General features: G+C 41.7%; 1 protein-coding gene across 1 annotated transcript in view; it reads left to right on the top strand.

Annotated features, from left to right (window-relative positions):
- The window catches only part of TRIM71 (tripartite motif containing 71), a 72593-nt gene that overhangs the window by 2383 nt on the left and 46321 nt on the right, over positions 1 to 23889 (top strand). The window lies entirely within an intron of this gene.

Here is a 23889-nt window from a genome sequence, read left to right as displayed (position 1 = left end):
TGTGTCCAAGGAACTCCCAATCTTCGGTCCGTCTCTGCTCCACCGCATCCTGTTTCCCGCACTAAGTAAAAAACGTGTTCTGCCCTCTTAGTTCCACTTCCCTAAATGTGGAATCGCCAGTGGACCTCGCTGGCCCAGGACCGCGCCCGGAGGTGGTAGCGGTGTCAGGGACACTAGTCACTGCTGTCTCGCGGCTCGGAGCCCGGCGAACCGCGCCCGGCCCTGGTTTCGATCCCTTTGGGAACCGGTTTCCCCGGTTGGAAGAGGTCCCAATCCTGCTCAACCAGGGGCTCGACTTCCCTTGGAAAACAGTTCCAGCCTGGTGTGCGCAGGGTCTGAGAGCTGTCTTTCAATATTTGGGTCTAATTTAGCTCTTTTGACTCCAAAAGAACTAAATAACTCCAAATAAACTTTTCTTGTTTATTTTTCACACAACACGTGACTCCCTCCTCTCCACTTAGGTATTGGTGTCGGACGAGCAGCTCCCACTCACCGGAACCCGTTGGACGAAGGTCCAAAAGTTTTGAGGGGCAAGTTCTGCTGAGTGGTCGGTTGTTTTTTAAGGGGTCTACCTGCAGATCAGTGAGAGTTGGAGTGTGTAATCGCTTTAGTCTTGCTCTGGAGGGAAAACGAGGGACTGCAGAGGCTTGGTGGGAGTTGTTGCCTGCAAAAGTTGGGGTGAGCCGTGTACAGCGCCGCAATTTTTTTCCACTGTTAACCTGTTATATGGGGAGGAGGGTGGAATTATTGCCTAATGGCTTTAAACCGGCTTCTTCAGTGTGAAAAAAATTGAAATTCTAATCTTGCTGGAACACCTCCTTTTTAAACTTTTTTCTGGATGTGCAGTCGGGGTAGTTGGCCCCTTTTTCTTCTTTTTTTTTAAATAGGCTTTTTTTTTTTTTTTTAGCTCAGTTGTAGGTTTTTGTAGGAACCTTCCTTCATTTGATGGACTTAGTTTTATTCATGGATGAATGTTTCTAGTGTCTTTTTTCAGCTTTACAGAAATGAACGACTGAGCTAAATATACTAACCTGAATCTAAGGAGCGAAAAAGATGGAGTCAGTTGGAGGGAGGGGGAGGGGAAGAGGGTGCCCTGAACCCGCGAGAATTTCCCTCCTGGGAGGGGCGTGTTGATTGAACCCTTTCCCCAGCACTTGAATTTAAATTGTCAATTTTTATTTATATTTCCAGTTAAAGATCCACATACGTTTTACTTGGGTAGTGTTGCCAGACTTGTAAAAGGGTTTATTCACTTTTTAAATTATAAGGCCATTGAAACCATATGGGGAGAGCGTGAAGTTCCCCTCACCCTGGGAGGTACCCAAAATGCCCTGAAATTTTCTCTTTTTAATACTAAGTGGAAGTTGATTGGTAAAAGTGTTAAGATATTACGTTATTTAAGTAAATATCTTTTTTTACTGTGAAATTTGCTCAGTTTTGAGCAAAATTCTTCCTCAGTAATTTGTTATAAAAAAGTAAATTTGGAAATTAATTTTTAGATCACTTTCTTTTAGTTCTTCCATATAGAAGCTTAAAGGGACTTTAAACTCCTTTGAGTTTAAAGGGATAACTAGAATGGTGTGAATTGAGGACTAAAGCGTTTAGAGAGAAAGCATCTCAAGTTTACACAGGATTCCCCTGCCACAGCCTAAATTCTTCCTTTACTGAAGCAAGTGAAGTTTCAGAATATTGTTTTTCTTTAAGTCAGGCCTCTGTCTGGGGAGGAAGGAGCACGAGGACGCTTTGTAGGATATGAGAATATCCTCTATCTTGTTTGCGGCTTACTGAGCACCTAAGAGCCATACATTTTACTGTGTGTTGAATTCAGTTCGATTTCTAAAATGCGTTGCTTCACTTGAGTTACCATCTTTGTGAACAGGGTCTATTAAATAATTCGGGGTGTCCTTGCCTTACGGTGATTGATGCCACCTGACTTTGGGAAGGAGGTTAGGACGCCTGGCTTTCCCCCCTTAATTTTAGGAAGGGTGTCTCCGATGCAGTGGTAGCCAACCGGGTCTCACCGGCAGAGACTGCTTTCCTTACACATCGCCTCCGATACATCTCCTCTGAATTGATGATTAAGGTGTGGTGCCTGCATTTAGCTAAAAAAAAGACCTTTCAAATCTAAAAGCCGCGAGTTAGGTTTCCAAGGAAATAATGAGGTTTGCTTGCTCCGTTTCCCTTATCTCGTATTTAACTCATTAAAAAAACAAACAAAGCTAGTTTGGATTTTTCAGAAGGTTTGTGCCTAAAGATCCAGAGCAACAGCGGGGCCAGGAATGGGGGCCTGATTTCCCGGAACAGGAGCCGCGCGCCAGGAGCGGCCGGCCGGGGGCGGCGGGGGGGACTCGCTGGTCCATCTCCGCCCTGGAAACACAGCCACTACCTTTCCCGCCGGCATGCCGGGCCCGAGTGTTCACGTTCGGATCTTGGAGAGAGAGGTTTTTTTTACTTCGTGTTTGGGACGACGAATAGAGAGTTCGTCCTGTGACTTGAGCGCGCCGCTCTAGCGGCTCACGAGTTGCTCTTTAATGTTTGTTTCATTGACACATAGGATGTGATCCCTTTGCTGCCTTGGAGGCGACACTGGAATCAGAAATCTTGGGGGGGGGGGGGGGGGGTGTTCGTGTCCAGTGTGTATGTTCTGTGTGGAAGAGCTGGGTGTCAACGTTCTGTAAATTGAGAAAGCCCAGTGAGAATTTGAAGGTGTTGGGGTCCCCAAGAAAGGCCATGTCGCTCGCTAGCAGTGGGGTCTGGCAGGGGATCACACAGTTGCTGTCCCTTGAGCAGTGAGAAACGTTGTAGCCTACCTCACCCTAGGATGGCAGTATTGTTCCAGGTAGGCAGTCCAGGATTTTCCAAATTGTCTCCATGGAAAATGGGGTGCAGGTTCTGATCCAGTGTATGTTTAGACTATTTGTTTTGTTGAAAATAGAAATGCTTCCTGGAAAGAAAAGTTCTGGGATTCCCACCCTATTTGACCCTTATTATTGAGCTCTGCTGGGCTTGGGGGGTGGTGGATGCTGAAACTGTCTTCCCCCAGGAAATCTCCCTCCAGAGTTTGCTTCAGACTGTTGTTGCTGAAGGCAGTTTGCTGCCTGAACTCATTGTGGAAATTCCCGTCGCAATTTGTTGTAAATTTATAGAGGGTAATACCTGTATTTAGCAAATTTTATTCTGCATTGCCTGTCTAAGGTTTTTCAGGCATACGTACCCAGTGTGTGCAGGTTTCTTTTTAAATTGTTTGTATTTGCTTGTGAAATCTATACCAAAAGACATTTTGTAAGGACAAGAGAAAAAAACAAATAGAAATGACTAGTCTAGTATTTCTGCACCCCACAGTTCATCTTCACTGCACTAAGAACTCGCCCCCCCCCCCATGTATCTCACACCTACTGGCTAGAAATTTCTGTTAAACTCCCCAGAGCTTGCTGCTTTGAATACAGCCCAGCAGGTAGATGTTTGAAGCCTGAAGTACCTTAAACTAAGAAAATGCCTCATAAAAATGTAGGGGAGCGGTATACATTATTGATATCAAAATTCCTTGGCATTTGAAAGTAATCTGTGTGTGGGCTTTTAAAAAGTCACATTTGAGGTGAGGAATGTACCGATTCTTCCATTACAGTACATAGGAATGGACCTTATCTCCATGTACCCATGGAAGTAGGCAGTGGTTAATGGTTAAGGCTGGCAACCCCAGTACTGTACCTTGCGGGCATAACCCCTAAATCATAAACTGCTCTGATATTTGAGCACAGTTTGTTTATGAATACTGTCTGGAGAACCTTTTCTGATTTTTTTCTTCCTAAAATAGACTACACTGGTTTGAGTTGCATCGATTTGGTTTTTGCCTATAAGATTTTCATTTCCAATGCTAGGAAGTTTGTATTTTGGAAAGCATTGAAGAAGCTATTTGGGGAAGAAAACACGTGCTTTCTCCCCAATCTCCAGTCTTTCACTTGGCACTTAATATATATGTTCATCATTTACCTGTCAAAGTTAAATAGTTGTACTTGAAAGAGAAATCTTAAAATGTTTGGAAATAGAATAAAATTGCCTATTTGCACCCCAATTCTCCCTCCCATTTTAGCTGCTTATAAATAGTATATTTAGAGTCCTTTTTAGATCTCAGGAGGCTAAAACTGGCATCAACAGTTTAAAACTAGTTTCCTCACACTTTAAAATAGAATCATCAACTTTATCCTTATGTGTAAAATCTGCACTTTGCTTGTTTGCATAGGTCTTTTTTTTCTCTCATAAAAAAAAAACCTTTAATTGTGCATATATGGTGAAGGATAGTTCTTTGGGAAGTTATAAATGAGGAGGTGAAGTGTTTAAAATACTTTTTGTTGAAGTGGTTTATCATAGTAAAAAGTTTGTTAAATTTCTGCTTCAGGGGAAATTTTCAGTTATGTGATAATTCTTCTCTAGTTCTAAAATTTAACATCTATTCCCCTTCCTGAATTTAATTTCCTCTGGTCCTAATAACTTAAAAGTTATATAGTTTGCTTCATTTTGCTATTTCTCCATCAAGTTCTTCACACAGGGCAAGGTTTATTTTAGCTATATTCATTCTTGGGGAATAAAGGACAATTTTCATGTCATTCTTCATGACACTTAAGCAAAAGGTTGAGAAGAATTCTACCATGCCTGCGGTTTCAAAGTTATTCTCTTTCCTGGCCCCCATAGCCCTAACAAAGAATTAAAGGCTCACCCCTCACTAAGATTGATTTTTACCATCTCTCTGTTGTTTTGAATGCTAGCAAGAGAAGGATAGTGACAAGGAATTACAGTTGCCTAAAAGGGAGCAAGATGTCACCCATTGCAGTCCCACACTGTTCTCCCTTCTCTTCTTGATCTTTCAAGCAATATGACGAGTGAGAGGAAGATTGATCCATCTTTACTCCTCCGTGAACCTCACCTTGTTCACTACTAAATTATTCCTCTTTTTTTGAGGTTTTGTCTTTATCCACAAACCAAGTTGACTGAAACCAGATTGACTGTTTTGATTGGCAAGACCCTGATTTGTTGGCAGAAAAATTGGGGGTAGGGAGAATGGAGAATTCAGGCACTGGCCATTTACTTTTGGAACTGTGACTTAAACCATATTCCAGTGTGCTTCATTCATTCCATCATCACTCAGATATCATCTCTTGCTTTTCCTATGGTTTAAGTAAATATAATTTGCTTACAGTTGGCTTTGAAGGTAGGGTGGAGTGGAAAGCAAGGGACTCCCCAATTTTTCCTGGGTGTCATCCTACCCAAACCCAACTGAACTTTTGGGAGATCCACATTTAGTCCAAAAACTTTGTGCTACATTTTCTTTAGTCCTCCTTGCTTTCCTACTACCCCTAGACGGTTTCTAACCTGAGCATCAATTTCTACTGAATTCTTTAAGTGATGCGTCTGTATACTGATCCCAGTTTAATGATTAATAAACAAAAAAATTGGCAACCAGTTGTAATATGCTCAGAAACAGTTTCCATACAAATGCCACTTCAGTATTTAGTGATAAATTATTGCTTTCAGTAATTATTTGTTAGATCAAAACTTGTGAAACTTACTGGGAAGGAAAGTTTGGTCACGAAGAAGAGGGTGGTAGCTTATTTTCAGTATGCTCATTTATGCCATCGGGTTTCTGCAGAACAGCGCTAGCACGTTTTCTCAACATTTAGTGGACCTTGACTCACACGGAGCAGAGCAATACTCACAAAAGAGAATGAAATGGGTCGAAGTCACTTGTGTCAACTGAGAGCATCTCCTCGTGGCTCTGACGGCACTTGAGTGGGCTTTGTATTCTGAAGCCTCTGAGGGGGCACCACCTGGGAATGAGAGAGCCTTGTGCCTTCCCAGATGTTTGTCAGCAAGCTGTCTCTTTTTATTATCACTTCTAGAAAGTTTGGCCACTTTCCTTCTAGCTTTAACCTTTTGCAGTTAAAACATTTTAAGTTAAACCATGAACTGTAGTCAGTAGTACAGTTATAAGAAAGTGCTGTTGTCAGCCACATTTGTTTCAGGTGTGGGTGGTGGGGTGGTGTATGGAAATCTTGTATTTTATGCATGGTCTGTAAAATCACAACCTCTCATGAAAAAATAATAATAAAAATATGTTTTTCTTGAAATGCCAGTCAGTTTCAGTAGCTTCTTTCATTCTCTTTCTGTAATTGGGTTAATCATTAAAATGTTGTATAAAAAACCTGCACTCTATATATGGATCTGATGCGTTGATTAAGCATAAGTGTTTTAAGAAATGAGAGTTGTGAATAAAATAGCATTAGCAGCCTGTGGTATGCTGGCCATTTAAAAGAAGCCAGAGACCTAGACCATATCTGCGAATTTTGCCCTGTGCATTCTGGCTCTGTCTTCAAATGTCAAAGGAGTTGGGGGTAATTCTCTTATTTTGCGTCATCTGTAGGCTTGTACTGAAAATGCCTAAAGTGTGGATAAGCATTGAACAGTAAAGTGAATATGGTAAAGAAAATTTGATTAATAACTGGAAAATGTAAAGTTTAATATACGTGCGTGGCTGTAGTTAATCATATCTTTGAAATTGCAGTTGTAGGCTCAGATTCAGCTCTTGCTTTGCCTGGGTTTTCTCAGCTGTGAAATAAGAATACCACTGCACTGTTTTAAGGATTTAAAGTGCCATAGCAGTGTCCCATAATTCAAGGGACACTGCTTCTGCTACCTCCCAAAAAGGGGTTGGGGGTGATTGAAGAAAAATAATTTTCAGTTTTGGAAATTGTGACTGAACTGTACTTGTATCAGTTACCATCATCTGATTCCTTCAGCTGATAATACAAGGTGCATGTTATATTCAGGAAAATTGGAACTCATCTTTCATAACTTGATCTTGACCATTTCAGAGTTGTAGGACTCTCCAAGCCTGCATTGGGGAGAAGGTGGATGCAAGTGTATTTAGAGGCTATATAAATATCATCAGTTTTGTTTTGTTTTTAAGATGGAAAGCCATTTTTTTGTTTACATTATAAGTGATTTGAAACGACATTTTCTGTGTTCTAAAACCACTAATCTTTGAACGTAAGATGCCTTTTGGAATTGTGGCATTTCAAGGAAGCAGTCTGATTATTCTGACTATGGAAAACTTTACAAGCTTTAATATATGGTAATATTGGACAAGAGTGTGTGTGTGTGTGCCTATGTGTATGTGTTGGAGAGGGACCTAAAGAAAAAACTTAAATTATCTTAAGAAAGGCTTTAAGTCATCACAAAAAGGTCTTCAAATTTACAGACAAGGAGACTGAAGCCTGGGGAAATATACCTCAGGCACAGTGACTTGCCTATTAGAACCTTAGGCAAGTCCAGCACTCTAATATTCTTTTCACATTGCATCTGTGTATTAACATTATCCCACAAATAGTAATTCTGCGATTGTTGAATGAATGGACATTTTCTTTTGCTCTTAGGAATTTAAGCACCTGTTTTATGACATTTTTCAGTCGTGTGATTTCTTGAAAGCAATTGAAACTAGTTCTTAACATCTGGGAGAATTTCTAGTAGAAACCTGGTATATTACGTTATTTCTTGAAATGATTGCTGAGTCTCTGGGGGAAATCTCTCTAATATCTGGGTGAGGGTATTGCTTCCTCTGCCAGACAACCTGTAAATAACAGAGGCATATTCTGTTCAGGGTCCCAGGGAATGGAACCCACCTGCCATGCCCCCAACCCCACCAGTGCCCTCCCAACCTGGCTTCAACACTCACAGTCATTGTTTAGTATATGATTGGGTGGGTGAGTGAGTGGCTCTTAAACTGGCTCTGGCCTCTGTTAGTGTTAGTAAATTTCAGGAACAGTTCCTGAAAAATTTTACCTGATGTTATAGGTGACACAAGTGTGTTTGACCCTCAGAAGAAGCTCCTGATGTTACCACTATTCCTTTGCAGAAACAAAGGGGGCTTTTTAGTTTTCAAACCACAAGAATGCCACTCCCTCATTGTCCCCCTCCCCCCCATGTTAGGTTTGGAAGAAACCTCCCCCTACCCTTATGCAGATCATGGGGAAAAGTTTGGCGAGACTTTTCCAAAGTACAAAGGAGAACAAGTAACTTGTAATATGCTTGCAGTTTCTTGGTATAAAGACAAGAGCATAAGCCTTAGCATCAGAACTTGAGTTTAAGACCCCCCCCCCCACTTTTTTTATTGAGAAATCTTTACACACATATAGTCCATCAATAGTATGCAATCGTTGGCTCACCGTATTATCGCATAGTTGTGTATTCATCACCATGATCATTTTTAGAACATTTACATCAATCAGAAAAAGAAAAAGAAAAAACTCATGCACCGCATACCCTTTACCCCTTCCTTTCACTAGTATTTCAATCTGCCCAATTTATTTTACCCCTTTCCCCCCTTCTTATTTATTTATTTATTATCCATATTTGTTTTTATTCATCTGTCCATACCCTGGATAAAAGAAGCATCAGACACAAGGCTTTTACAGTCACATGGTCACATTGTAGAAGCTATAGAGCTCGCTATGCAGTTTGTCTTCAAGAATCGAGCCTTATGGAATATAGCTTATACAGTTTCAGGTACTTCCCTCTAGCTACTCCCAATGCTCCATAAAATAAAAAGGAATATCTATATAATGCATAAGAATAATCTCTAAGATAATCTCTCAACTCTGTTTGAAATCTCTCATCTCTTTTTTTGGGGGGTGCATGGTCTGGAAATCAAACCCGGGGTCCCACATGAAAGGTGAGCATTCTGCCACTGAACCACTTGTGCACCCTGTTTGAAATCTCTCAGCCACTGAAACTTTGTTTTGTCTCATTTCTCTCTTCCCCCTTTTGGTCAAGATGACTTTCTCAGACCCATGATGCCAGGTCCCAGATCATCCTGGGAGTCTTGTCCTACAAAGTGAGGAGAGCAGTGAGTTCATCTGCCGAGTTAGCTTATAGAGAGAGGCCACATCGAGCAACAAAACAGGTTCTCTGGGGAGTGACTCTTAGGCATAATTATAAATAGGCTTAGCTTCTGCTTTGCAGGAATAAGTTTCATAAGGGTGAATCCCAAGATAGAGGGCTCAGCCTATTGAATGTCTTGTCCCCACTGTTAAGGCCCATCGTTTCCATGAAGTTGCTGTGTGACCGTGAGCAAGTCACTTAACGCCTCCATGGGATCTCTAATCATTAAGATGAGAGGGTTGGGAGTGCTTCCCTTTAAAGATTGTTTTATGGGGAGCTATATTTTGCTTAAGGGGCTTTGAGAAAGGAACTAGAAAAATTTATGTTTCAATATGTGTTAACCTTAAAAATATTGGCTTCAACTTCTACAAGTAGCAGCCAAATTGGTAAAATTCCTTTTTTCTTTTTTTAATGAAATTAAATTTGCTGTTAATGTTTCTTTTTTTTTTTTTTAAAGGAAGGAAAGACAGAGAAGGAAGGAAGGATGGGAGGAAGAAAGGGAAACATTTTTAAACATTTTCTTGTTTTATTATATTTTGTTTGTTTGCTTGTCCTTTACATGGGCTGGGGCCGGGAATCGAACCGGGGTCCTCCGGCACGGCAGGCAAGCACTCTTGCCCGCTGAGCCACCGCGGCCCGCCCAATGTTTCTTATACCATGAAATAGTTTGGGCAATTCCTCATTGCTGACAGGACTTGAGGTGTTAAAATTTATTCATCCAAAATTTTGAAGACCTATTCATGCAAAGAAATGTGTTCCATGATGGAGATGTATAAAAGCAGTCTACAGCCTATTCCCTGACTGAGCCATGTGGTTTTTCTGGGAAGACGAAATTGAAAGAAAGTTATAGGAGTGGTTCTCAATTTCTGCATGGGTGCTTTATATGTGGCCTTGTTTGAATTATTAGATGACACCTGAATGTTAAAGTTCATGGCATCTAAACAAATAGGCGATCTTGTGGGGAGATGAGTGAGTGGTTGGATTGAAGGAAGAAGAGCTTAAGATGAATCTTGAAGGATTTAGATAGGAGGTTGGCTAATAGGCTGACCAGTCTGCAGAACCTACGGTAGCTGGCTCTAGAGTAGGAGAGGGTGTATAATGATAAAGATCCATTAAAGATGATCTTTCACCTAATTTTTCCCAATCTTTTCAGCAACCTTAAGGGAAAAGTGTTAAGTCCTGAGGAGTGGGTCATTGCATAGAAGAAATAACTAGTCTATCATCAGGAACTAGAAGTCACATCTGTTACTTTAACAGATAATTTAATATAAAGAATTGTTAATTAGGTAACCAGAAATCAAGGAGAGGTCAGTTGGGTACCGGAAAGTAGCAACTGTAGGAAGAAGCTGCCATTCTAGGGCTGGGGGATCAAAAAGAAGAGGATATAATTGATACTTTAGGGCTCTTTTGGACCTGGGACCTCTAAGGAAAAGAGCCTGCTCAGTTTGTGGTAGGGAGGGGTGTGATTTTCCCCCCAGTGTTAAAAAAACGACAGATGCTGCTGCTGGAACAAACCAGTGTTGCTGGGGTTAAGAAATTTGTTGATAATGTAAGGCAGGGAGCAGACAAGAAAGAATAATCCTTTTCTCCCATTTACATCCCTTTTACAGAGCCTAACAGGGACCTGGCTGGCAAAGCAGAAAAGTGGTTTGCTTAGTCCCAGCATCAGCATTACAGAGCAGAGTGCTGCTGGACAAAGGCAGTGGATTCTTTTGCCCCCAATGTGCTCAAATGACCCAATTCCTGAGACCCCGGCATTTCAAAGAGAGGAAAAATTTATTCCTAAGCACATAGTAGGAGAGCAGATGGCTTATCAGCCCAAAATCTGTCACCCCAAACTGTAGTAATTCTGATAGTTTTATAAAATTAAAAGATGGGCAGGTTTTAGATAATAAGCACAGTGGCCCCAGCTGATGTAATTAGAGGTGATCTAATTATTGAGCATGCACGGGATTGATTACATGCCTAGTCCCAGAACGTATATAAGAAAATGGCAGCCTTAGTATGATGATGGGCATGAATCTTAGTGTTCTAATGAGGTATAGGTGGCTTGTTAGATTAAGATTAAAGTCTAAGCTACTGCACATGTCAGGTAGGTCCATTTTGGTTAGATTCAGTCTAAAGTCCAAAGATAGTTTTGGACTTGGGGTGGGTTAGTTCTGTACTGACCCAAGGCCCTTCATTAATAAACATTAGGGGTGGTCTTGAGTGATTACAAGACTCCAAAGTTGAAAAACTGGATAAATGGGCACAAATGAATGTTCATCACGATGTTTTTATAACCACAGGAGCAGAAGATAAAAGCTGTATAATCATTATCAGTTGGATTACAGTTCAGAGCTTTCAGGTAGGTTATTTCCCTCTGTCTATTCTAGTATACCAGAAAGTAAAAAGGAATAGCTATAATGGTTCAGTAATCAAAATAACCCGTTAAATCCCAATTGCACTGTTAGAGAGGAAAGAAAGAAGATGGGTGTAGTGCTGAGACTCAGTACTGGGCTTCTCAATTGAATCTTTGCCTTGGGAGCACATCTGACTTTAGTTTCAAGTTGAGAAACTTGGGAGAAACTTCAGATAAATGAGAGCTAAAACATGTCTAAAACTCTTCTACATGAGCTTGCTCCATCCTTAAGCCTTGCTCATTCATTGCAGCCTACTCCTTGGGTCCTCTGGCTCTCACCAGTTGAGTTATTTGCTTATCAAGAGAGAATGCTGATATTTTGTTCCCAAACCAGTTTACATCAGATGTACTTGTATAGAAAGGGTAATAATTTCTATTAAAAAACTGGCCTGAATTCTTTGAAAAGATGCAATAAGGAAGAAAAGGCCCTGGGGAAATAGCAATGAGCAAAACAGCTCCAAATCTCTGGTTTAAGTTTACATAACGAATTTGAGATTAGATGATTCCCTGCGTTCTCTGTGGCCTTGATCGGGCTCTGACCTCTGATGGGGGGGGGCTGATGCTTGTATACAGAGGGGCATCTTTGGACAGCTGTCACTGGAAGAACATGGTATCTCCCTGGTATAAGCTGGAATTTACAGGCCATTATGGTTATAATTTGAGAGAGGTGGGGAGGCTCAGTTCAGGCTTCAGGAAGAAGCTCTGCCTTTCCCTGCCTTCCCTCTTTCCTCAGCCTTTAAAATGGGCAGCATCCCCTTCCTGCGGACAAGCCTCTTGGGTGTTTGTGGTCTCAAGCCATGGTTCGAAAGGGGAGACCTCACCTCTCCTAGCCTGGTGATACTCTGTTTTTGTTCATTGAGGTATAATTTACATACAGAAACATTAACGTTTTTTAGTGTACCCTGTGCAGGTTTTGAGGGAAGCATGCGTGTGTGTCACCACCACTACCAGTTAGACAGAACTGACCCATCACCCCTCAGAATTCCCCTGAGCGCCTTTGGAGTGAACACATCGCCCCAGCTCCAGGCAACCACTGATCTGGTCTCCACTCCTATGATTTTATTGTTTCCAGAATGTCCTACAGGTGGGATCATAAATGCATATTTTTAAGTCTGGCTTCTTTCACTTAGTATTATGCTTTGAAGAGTTATCCGTGTTGTTGTGTATCAGTAGGTCCTCACTCCTTTGTATTGCTGAGTAATATTCCACTCTGTTTATACCACAGTGTACCCATTCACCACTCGAGTGACATTTGCTCTTCCCCAGCTTTGTTGATTGTGAATAAAGCTGCTGTAAGCATTCACGTGCAGGTTTTTATTTCAATGCCTGGAATATGTGCTGTGCTGTGTTGAGTGTAGTTGGTCACTTTCTCATGCCTGAGTCCCTGTTCTGACCCAGCACATCTGTGTAAATTCATGTGACTTTGAGCCCCTCAGTTTCCTCATCTCTCTGTAGGGTATGGTAATAATGGCATTAGTCTTCCTAGGACCTACTTGTTTAAGAATCAGATGAAATACATTCAGAGGAGAAAACTATTATGTGCCCTGTATGTGTGAGAGATGTACATGAAGGAATTCATTTGGGGGCTGTGCCTTGTAGGCCAAGAGAAGCATCTGGCTAGCTACATTTGTCTTACCCTTTATTTCTAATAATCTTGACTTTCAAAAAGAAAAAAAAACGAGTTATCATTCCTCTGGGATTTTATTTTCTTTGCTTTTTGTTGGCTTTGTCAGAGTTTACTGAGAATTAAGAGATTTTAAAAGAAAAATTTTACCGATTTAAATTAAATTCATGGTACAGATTAAAAGAAATAAAAACCACAGCTCTGGTCTGCTATGGAGTTTTGGGGAGAATCTTTGGAAGATTCCCTTTCATACAGTGTGAATGATGTTAAGTTTTAAGTGTCTCTACTTTGAAAACTGAAGGCTGGTAGGGGAGAAAAGGGATGACTTTATTAGAATTTATTTATGGTGATAAATGGAAACCAATGTAGGAAAGGGGAAACAGAATCCTCTCAAAGCAGGGGAGAGATAATGGTTTAACTCTAGACCAAGCTTGGGACTTGCCACAATACTACTGATTTTGTAGTCTTTTCTTATCCTTAACATCTGTTGTGCAGTAAATGCAAATTTACCTTGGTATCTAAGAATTGAAGTTTGTCATCTGCAGCATCTTTGCTTTACAAATTAATAACATACAAATCATACAAAGAAAGACAATAAATTTGGGTATTTAGCCTCTGAAAGTTTTGCTTTTAGTATAACTGGTTTTAAAGTTTGATGTTATTCACGTTTGGTGTTGGCATTCATATTAGAAGACTTTGGGGTTTTTTTTGCTCTGTTAATTGTTTAGGGTCTACTGCAGAACTGAGCCCAGAGGTTGTTTGAATTTAACGACATTCTGTCTGGGTTATCAGTATTTTCTTCTAGGCCCAACAGAACTTATTTTCAGTTTGTTTGTTTGCTTGATAGGGTGCAAAACCAGTTCTTACATCCCCCTCCCCCCCCCGCCGCAAAGTATGAAAAAGCAACAAATCAATAGAAATAGAAATAGAATTTTAAAACCATGTACAGCCATGTACAAGATCCAATTAGGAAGATCAGGAGGAGGTGATATTCGATCCTGGTTTGAGAGAGGAGGTTTAGTTTCAAGATCTGTTGGGACCTGTTGATGGTTTGTAACCTGGAAAATTTTAACAGTCCTCATGTAAAATGGTGGAAGGTTTCTGGGGCTCAGAATGTCCAAAGTATAATGTGCTGTGGTTCCAGTAGATTCAGAAACAAGACTCTCAAAACAAAAGGAGGGTTGAGATATTTTAGTTCTTGTAACATAAAATTTAAAGATTTTTTTTTTAACTGGCAATTTGTTTAGACTTCAACAGTAGCTATATTATAGCCTTGTGATTTTTCTGAATATGTATATACCTGTTAGTATAATAATAATTTGATCCTTTTCATTCCTCCCTTAGTCACTTTGTACTTCCTGGGTGAATGGAAAATTGAGATTTTTCTCAGGGCTACCTTGTATTCCCAGGAAGTAATGTGGACTAGTTAACTCTAATCCTCATTTAATTAACTATACAAGTGATACATAAATATATTCTTTGTTTAGTTTACATGTGGGTTTTCATTTTCCTTAAGGTACCCCTGATCCCACGCCTTTCCTGAAGTATTTAATGTTCTGGATTGGATGTGTTTTCTTCCCAACCCTTCAGCAACCGTTTATGTACACATACATACAGAAATGTAGCCTTAAAAATGCGCAGATGTGGCTCTGTGCTGATTTGCTGTTCCCTTCTGTCCTGCACTTGATGTTCCTGATGTGGAATTTGTTTAGCCGATCCCTTATTTGGGATGTCTCAACATTTGGTCCTTGTCAGCAATGCAGATCCTTGTGCCCCTCTTTTCTTGCTTCTAGAGGGAAGATCCACTCCCCTACCCCCACAAGAAAATTACTGTACACTGGGGAGCACATTTGAAATGTTAATAGACTCTGGCACTTTGCTGCTAGCTTGTTTCCACCAATTTGATGGAAGAAAAGTGGCTGGTCTTGGTGTTATCCTTTCTATTTCTGTGATTACTGTGAGGTGAACTTTTCGTGTGTTTATTATTGGCCATTTGGGTTTCCTTCTCCCTTAATTGCTTGCTCAGGTCTTTGGCCTTTGTGTCTTCTGGGCTCTTTTAATAGACTTTGAGGCATTCTGGATAAATACTGGGTACTGGTTGTGTGTTGCAAAGGGTTTCTTTATGGCTATAGCTTGCCTTAATTCAGTATACATTTTAAATTTTAGTGTCATTGACTATAGTCAGTCGTTTACTTTCTTTACATTTTGTATCTTTAATCCCACTTTAGAATATATTTGGTATATGATATGAGGTGGGGATCTAGTTATCATATGAGGGTGGGAATCTAATTTTAGAACAAAGGATGAGCCTTTCTTCCTGACCAGTGATTATAGTTATATCTCCCCCCCATCTACACCCCCATACTGATTTGAAATGCTACCTTTTCTCTAAACCTCATGCTTCAGGGAAAATATTCTGAGTGTAGCCTTTGGGGCTGGAGGAGAGCATGTTTACCAAGGTGCAAATTCTGTCAGAGCCAAGTGGCTTGCAGTTTTAATATCCTATCAGTTCATGCTTCACGGCCGTATACCAGTAATCTCTTAAATCTCTTCTGATGTTTGGTAGCTATTAAGGAAATAGCTACAGATGTTCACAGTTACTCACTGCAGGTAAGTGACAACTTTAAATTACCTGAGGCTTTTGTCAGCCTAGACCTGCTACAAACCACTCATTCCTTAAGCATATAGTGCTTGATTACCTAGTGTGGGCCAGTTACTTATTGGACTGGGCCCTAGCTATACAGACCTGCTCTCCTACAACTACTTGTTTTCCCCCTCAATTTTTATCTTTAACATTTTTAAATGGCAAAAGAAGTAAGTAGTCATTATAAGTACCATAGACAAAAACAGTTATATTTGTATATAGCTATACAAATATAACTTGCCAGTTCCATTTCCCAGATGTACCCCGTTGTTGACAATTGGATTGTATCATTGGTTCCTGTACCTGTGCAACATTATCTTTATGTCTCTATTTATAGTTGAGTCACACAAACAGGTGTACAGTTGTTTAGAAATATCACCCTTTATTACATTGTATACTGTTTGTCTATAGTTCCACAGTTAGCTTTGTCTTCTTTAATAATATTAGATTATTGCATGGCCGTATTATCGCTCCATTTACTCTTTTTGTCTTTATTGAGGTTAGCTTACATACAAGAAAATGCACTCATTTAAAAATGCGTATTTCAATGGATGACACCACCAAGATAGAACACTTCCATCACCTCAGAGTTCCCTTGCTGTGCTCTACCTTTTAGTGCTAATTTCTGAAGTGTTTGGCCAGATTGGCCTTCTGCTCTGGCCATTGGTCTCAGAAGGATTTACAGAAATGACAGCTAGAGGGGCTGTAAATGTGGACGACTCTTTAATGATGGAAACTTGTGATATCTGATTTCCTGACTTATTGCCGATATGGTAGCCTAACTGAAGGCCAGTCACCGAAGACCTCTGAAAAGACCCATAGTATTTTTTTCTTTCTTTAACTAACCTTTTGCTTTTCGGCCAGGGCACATTGTTTTCCAATGAGCAGAGGCCTGCTGGGAGGCAAATTCCTCAAGGATTGCTTGGAAAATGTGGAAGTGAATTCCATTCAGTCAGGGTACTTGCATTGCCCTGGCCCTTGCCTGCTGTGGGTGTCTGAGGACACAAAGGAATAGAACAGAGCTTGCCTTCTTGGGGACTGAAGACTGAAATAGAATAGTTCTGGGTACTCCCCATGGTGAACGATGTACTTGGTAAGCTTCTAAGTTATTTTTTATTAAACACTATAAGTTTATTTTAGAATTTCAAGTTCTCTAAAGAACGTGCAGTAGAATGGTGAAGTCCATGCCAGCGTTCTGTGCATCCTCCCAGAAGTGGTGTTAAGAAGGAGATGCTGAAGCCCTTGTCTTTGGAGGAAGGCTGTTTGCTTCGTGAACTCTTCTAGAAAATGGATAAAACTGGAGGTGATAGGCTGATGACTTCCTTTCCCAGAGAAAGATCTCTGGTTTTTACCTTAAGTAGGAAATTTAAATTTAGGGGAAAAATTAGGCTTAGTTGGGTGCCATGAACCTTGGACCCTTAATTGGAGGATGAGGTCCTTCCTGGTGGACCATCCCCTTTGGGGTCACCTACCCCAAAGAGGGACATGTGTCCCTCAAGCCTAACCCCTCTCTCTGCTCAGATTTTTTAAATAATGGTTTTATTGTGATATAATTCACATACCATAAAGTTTAACCTTTTAGAGTATACAATTCAGCGATTTTTTTTATTGTGTTCACAGAGTTGTGCATCCATCACGACTATCAAATTCATTATATCCCCCCAAGAAATTCCCATTTCCCTCTGTCCACCTATGCTCGGGCAGCCACTAATCCACTTTCTGTCCCTGTGGATTTACCTATTCTGGACATTTCATATAAGTGAAATGATACAATATGTAGTCTTTTGTGTCCGGCTTCTTTCACTTAGCGTGTTGTTTTCAAGGTTTATCTATGTTGTGTATAGCAAATATCAGTACTTCATTTCTTATAGACCAATAGGAACTACATTGTATGGATTTATCACATATTGGTTTTCATCCATTGGTAGACATTTGCATTGTTTTCCGTTGTTGGCTATTATGAATAATGCTGTTATGAACATTCATGGGCAAGTTTCTGCGTGGACGCCTTTGAGTCGAATTGCTGGGTTGCGTAGAGTTAACTCTGTGGTTGAAATTTTGAGGAACTACCGAAGAGTTTTCCAAAGCAACTGCATCATTTTACATTCCCAACAGCAGTGTTTCTCCATATCTTTCTCAGTCAAGCCTAACTTACTGTAAGCTTCAGGCTATTGTGTGTGCCTTCTGTGCAGACTCTTCAGTTTAGAAAGTTGATTATTGAGCTTGGCTGTTGTGGGGGAGGGGTCCCCACAGCCTTGACACTATTGCAATGACCTTGTCTTGGGATTCAGAGTTGGTTCTTCCACCTTCCCTGCAAATTTAACTCTTTCCTCATAACTTTGTGTCTACTGATGGAAACAGAAGGTGGCTGGGCTGGGTAAGGGCATGTTTGAGAGAGGGAAGTACTGGGGCAGGGGTAGGAGGGGGGTGAGGGCCTATAGGCAGAGGGAAGAGGAGCAGTGGCTCTCCAGAAGGAAGATAGACTTGGGAAGAGCTGGGCAAGCACTTTGCTGAGGACTATATTGGCGATTAAAGCTATATCTGCAAAGCAAATGTTCAACCACTTTAAGCTAATTCAAATAGGCTCCAGGGAGCTGTTGGGCCCCATTTAAAACCTGCGGTTGGGAATGGTGGAAGGGGGGTACTTTTATAGAAACACAATCACCCCTGGAACCACCTCTGCCCTTGGAGCAGAGAGAGACACCGTTGCAGACTAGAAGTCCCCCCCAAACCTCTTAACTGAGGCCTCTGAGAGTCCACTCCTCTCACCTCCCTTTCCGGCTGTCTGAAGAGCCTGTCCACCACTGGAGTGGGGGTGCACCCCAAGGGGGAGGGACAGAAGATTCCTTTCACTGGTTCCTAGTCCCCACCTCCTCCCCTTTCCACGGGGCCTTTTTGGTAGGGATACCTGATTGGAATGTGTGGAGATGCAGTAGCCATTGTTTTAGAAAAACAAGACAACAAACTTTTCATTACAGACTTTCAAGGACCCTAAAATGTTTGCACTGATTACAGTAAAATGAATACAACGAACTGTGTAGCATGAATACAAAGAAGACCCTCGAGATAAAGTTAATGATTACATTCAGAGCTTTGGCGTCTTTCCTTTAAGAGATTTTGCTCTCCTGAACTTAACTCCATCACAATGAGGCTTTCACCTCCCAAATGGCTTTCTGTTTTTAAGGTCCATTTTTAATATCTGCCCTGAAATCTTCCCTTGGCCCTTCTCTTTTCCTCTGCCAGGATGTGGAAGGGAGTGGGCTTCCTAGGGCCTCTAGGTAGGGGTATTTTCTCTACCCTGTTTTGTGCAGATATCAACTCCCACCCCCCATGCTTGGGCAGCAGGAATTCCAATTCCTCCCAGGGCGCTTTGTTCCCCCTGAAGGGCGGGAATGGCTGCCTCCTGGAATGTTGAGCAGCTTGGTCAGAGTGGCCAGCGCCATTTAAGCCCCAGTCTCTGCTCCTGGGGAACGCTCAGGGCCCAGATGGAAGTCTGGGAGCACCTAGCCATGGCTGGTAGCCAACCACTGCAGCCACCCCAGGGCTGGACAGTGGAAAGGACCCCTGCTTTTATCCTAAGCCTAAAGTAAAAATAAACTTCTTCCCCATTTTTAAAAGGGATCAGTTAATATGTTCAAGGCTGTACTACTTCTTGGCTAAATGGATTCCCTATCAGTGAAGAGTTCTCTTAATATTTGGGTTTTCCCTTCCCAGGGGTTTGAACAGCTTCACCCTAGTGAAGCTCTCCCCTACCCCCCAGAGCTCATCAGGAAGCTTACTGACTAGGATTTCAAGAATTTGGTGGGGGTTGGGGGGTGGGTGCCTGGGGTGAATGCCCAGTTATGTTTGCATTTCAGTAACCAACGAATACTTTTAATATGATATTGTCCCGTGCAATATTTGGGACATTCTTATATTTTGTACTATTGTTGTCTGTCTGAAATTTAACTGTGAAAGGTCTTCTCTCATCCTGGTACCCCTCCTGCCAGTCACCCTGGCTAGGGTCTGAGAGCTATTCCACAGGCCCCCGTGATTGGGGTACAGTATTGACTCGTGGGCACAGTATGACCCCCTTCCTGCCTTCAGGGGTTTGGGCAGTAGGGCAGAGTAATTCCCCAGGATTGCTTTAAAGAGATTTGAGGGACATAATTCTTGTGAGTTTGCTCTACCTGCTTTTATCCAGCATGGAAAAGGAAGTTTCCCTCTGATTTCAGCAGGGGAGAAGTGAAGCTTGGAGAGCAGGTCGGTCTGCCTGTTTCAAGTTTCTATATTTTGGGTGCCTCAGGAATGGGGTGGTGGTGGTGCTTTAAGGTTCGGGTTGCACTCCTGTGCATGTGTGTGCATGTGTCTGTGTGTGTGTTTGTGTGTGTCTGAATCTGCTGCCATTAAAAGTGTGATCCTCTGGGAAACCGAAGTATTTGATAATGACATAATTACATGGTGTTGTTCATTTTGCTTTGATTGCCAGGAATCTCAGACCCAAACTCATGGTCTCAATCCAGAAAGCCATATTGGCAAGCTTCTTATCCTTCCTTGACTTCAGGTGTGTTTCTCCTCATTATTTTTCTCTGTACACTGCCTGTTCTTTTGGAAAAGACTTGTTTGTGGAAATAAATTTCAATACACAAGCAAAAAATGGGAGGATTTTAAGCTGCCTACGAGAGAAGTAGTTTTTGATCCACCAAACCTTGACCGATAAGTACCCCCAAAGAATTAAGAATTAGGCCACTGATTGTACCAGCGCAGCACTAGTCAAACAAACACATAATCCTCATGTGTGCTTCTGTCCCTCCCTGGACAGAGTCCAGACCCATGCCAAGAGGTAGGTGAGGAGTCTTGCTGGAAATGTGCCTCCTGAGATACTGGGGCAGCTAGACTTACAAAGCCTTCATTTGTAAAAATCAAAGCACTGTGAGAAACCCCAGGGTTAGTCATGCACCTCATAGAGACTGTGGCTGGGTGAAGGCTTTTCTTTACTCTCATCCCTCTGGGTACCCTCGATTCTGCAATTTGGTTGAGACCCCTTCTTGAGGGGCAGGAGGAAGTGGTTAATCCCCACTTCCTTCCCTGGGAGTTTTATGGGCCTCTGGGAGCCTGCCTTACTCTGGCCTTAATGGTCATAAATGACCCTCTCCAAGAGCAGGGGCTAGGCCCCCACCAATCTTTTATCCAGACTCTAGGCAGTTAGGTGCTTAATAAGTGCTTAATAAGAAGACCCTCGGTCTTCAGTAAGAGGCGGGGGTGGGGTAGGGTGGGGGAGTGTGGATGGGTTTCTAGAAGCCTGGAGTCCTGTGCCAGGGGCATTATAACCAGGTGAGGGGGGAGGTCCCTGAGTACCTAAGCTAGATAAGACTTGCTAGGTTTGATGGACTTTGTCAGATCCTGCCCTTACTGGGGAAGCCCCTGGCTTCCTGCTACTTTAAGCCCCCCACATCAGTTGTGCATGATGATTTGAGGGTGGGGAGACACATGAAGATAACCATAACTGAAGGTTGAGGAAACTTTGCATTTCAAGAGTATTTCCCCTCCCCCAGATTCTTTTGTTTTATTCTCCAGAGTTTTAAAGCACTCCTCTGCCAGCTTACTTTTTTTTTTTTTTTTTGGCGGGGGTGGGGGGGGGGGCGGTGTATGGTCCAGGAAATGAACCAGGTTTTTTTTTTCCCCAATATTTTTATTGTAAACTTTAACGAAAATACAAACATTCTATACACGGTATACAATCAGTGGCTCACAATATCATCACATAGTTGTGTATTCATCACCATGATCATTTTTTGAACATTCGCATCTCTCTAGTCAAAGAAATAAAAAACAAAAAACTCATGCATACCATACCCCTTACCTGCCTTCTCGTTAACCACTAGTATTTCAAATCTACTCAATTTATTCCAGCTTACTTTTTTAAAAAAAATATTTTTATGGACAAAAACAACATACAGACGTTCTTAACATACATACGTTCCATCCTTGGTGTACAATCAGTGGCTCCCGATATCATCACATAGTTGTATATTCATCACCATGGTCATTTCTTTGCACGTTTGCATCACTCCAGAAAAACAAATAAAAAGAAAAAACTCATACATATCATTCCCCTTCCCCCTTCTTCTCATTGACCACTAGTATTTCAATCTTCTCAATTTATTCCAGCTTACTTTTTGATGGGGAAAAAAAAAAGCGCTTGGGGTTTCCCAGCTCTTTGGGGTAGACTTACAGAGTTGCCTTTGAGTAAAGGATGCTGGGATATCTGTCAAAAGGGAATGGATGGTCCGGTTTTACACAGCACATTTAATCTTGATTAGCGGGCAGAAGAGCTCTGGGAAGGAAATCATCCAGGCAGGCATCACTTCTCCTGCTAGCACCTCTCCGTTTTCTCTACCAACTAATCCCTCTGCCTCCTGTTCTGCAGGGTTTTAATTAACTGTGTTTAATCTTCTCCGGGAAGAGGGCTTACTGCCCGCCCGCATGCTTATCCCGTTACCCGCTGGGTTTTCTGTTCCAACCCAGCCAAGGACAAGTAACGTTCTGTGGAGAAGTCCCCGCCTAAGGGGCATTAGCTGAGAGAATCTGCTGAACTCCACTCCTGTCTTGCTGCTTTCTGAGAAGGTGCTGAGCAGACCCTCCAGAAAGCAACCAGGGCGTGAGCAAGGGTTAAGCTGGCCCCTGCTGGTTAAACAGGCAGAGAAACAGGCTGCCCAGCCTTTATGGAGGAGCTCCATAAATCCAGCTGAACTGATGTTAGTTATGCAGATAACTTCAGATAATGTGATTTTTCTGTTCGGACTCAAGGTGAGCCTGGATGTGAGGTAATCTCTAATTACCTAATGTCTAATACTTTAAAAAAGTATTAGAGCAGAAGCATTTTCTTTAGCATTTATTCGTGCAAGAGACATGTGATTCCCTCCCTTTTTTGGTGAGGACCTACTATGTTCTTGTTTATGTTTTGTTGTTTCACTCTTTGTTATTTCATGTAATTGTTTAAATTGGCCTTTTCCTGTTTAACAATGACCTGGGGAATTGTATAACCCCGGGGCTCCCTACCCTACAGAGATTCTAATTCTTGAAACTGGGGTAGAGCTCAAATTTGCATTTTTAATAAGCACCTCTGGAAATTCTAATGCTGGTGGCCCCTTTAAGAACTACAGATTTAAATCTTGTTTCCCTGCGAAGAGGGGATTTCAGATCACAGCAGTCCTGAACACACTTTTTGGTATTTTACCCAATTGTCAGTTATGTATTTGTATTTAATTTATCCTGAGTGATTTCAAGTAATTTCACTGGAGTTGCTCTACTTATTTATCATCTGATACCCCAATTTAAGCAGCTTTTGTCAATGACGCTTTAATTTATAACTATTGTTGTTCTGAACCAACTTCAAGCTTATAACATTTCTAGAATATTTTATCCGTAGCCAGTCCTCTCTTAGTCACCAGTCAAATGGGACATGGGGACTTTGTTTCTAAGAAGTCACTGTCACTCCATATTCCCAGAGTTCCCTAATATTAATGATGAGATGAAAATCCAATTTAGACAGGCTAATGAAGACAACTAGATGTTTGGCCTGAATTCTAGTGAAACTCCCCAAAGCTGTTGCATGCAGAACTTTGCCACAGACAAAGGCAGCTGGAACTAGGTTAGCTGTTCTGGGACTGTCTACAGCTGCCAAGGGCGAGGCTGCATCCTTTGCCAGGTCTTCAGTTTCTGCTCTTGCTGCCAATTGGCATCATTTCTGTCCGTATGGAACTATACCGGGGACACCTGGAAGCCTTCCAGATACCTGTCTCTCAGGCACTCGGATTTGCTGCAAGGTTCAGGCCAAGCTCCTGGGATGTACAGGCTGAACCATTCATTTGCTGACTGAAGGGGAATGACGGTAGCACCCCAAAAGAAGCCCAGACCAGACCCTTCCTCCCCAAGTGACCAGAGGCTTTTTATGGAGGCACACAGTGCACACCCAACACATTTTGATGTAAATAATTCTTTTAGAGATGCACTGTTTTGTGCTTCCTCAGGAAATTTGTCTGCTTAATATGGTACTATATCCTAGTCCTTTTTTTTATTTAATCATCTCCATGTTTTCTTGGAAGACTCAATAAATAAAGTTTCTCTTCTTTCCCTGTCTTAATTGTTTCTATGCACCATTTCAGGAGCAAAGACCACCTTGAATTAATCCACCTTCCCCCTTGCCGCTTCCTTCACCCCATTAGCCTCCAACATGTGGGGGGAAGGAGTAGCCTACTTTTCATAGGGCAAATTGGGACACATTTTCCTCAAGTGTGCTTTTATTGG

This window comes from Tamandua tetradactyla, chromosome 15 (assembly GCF_023851605.1).
Source record: "Tamandua tetradactyla isolate mTamTet1 chromosome 15, mTamTet1.pri, whole genome shotgun sequence".
Lineage (NCBI taxonomy): Eukaryota > Metazoa > Chordata > Mammalia > Pilosa > Myrmecophagidae > Tamandua > Tamandua tetradactyla.
The sequence above is the reverse complement of the archived record's forward strand: the minus strand, read 5'-3'. Positions and strand labels throughout refer to the sequence as shown.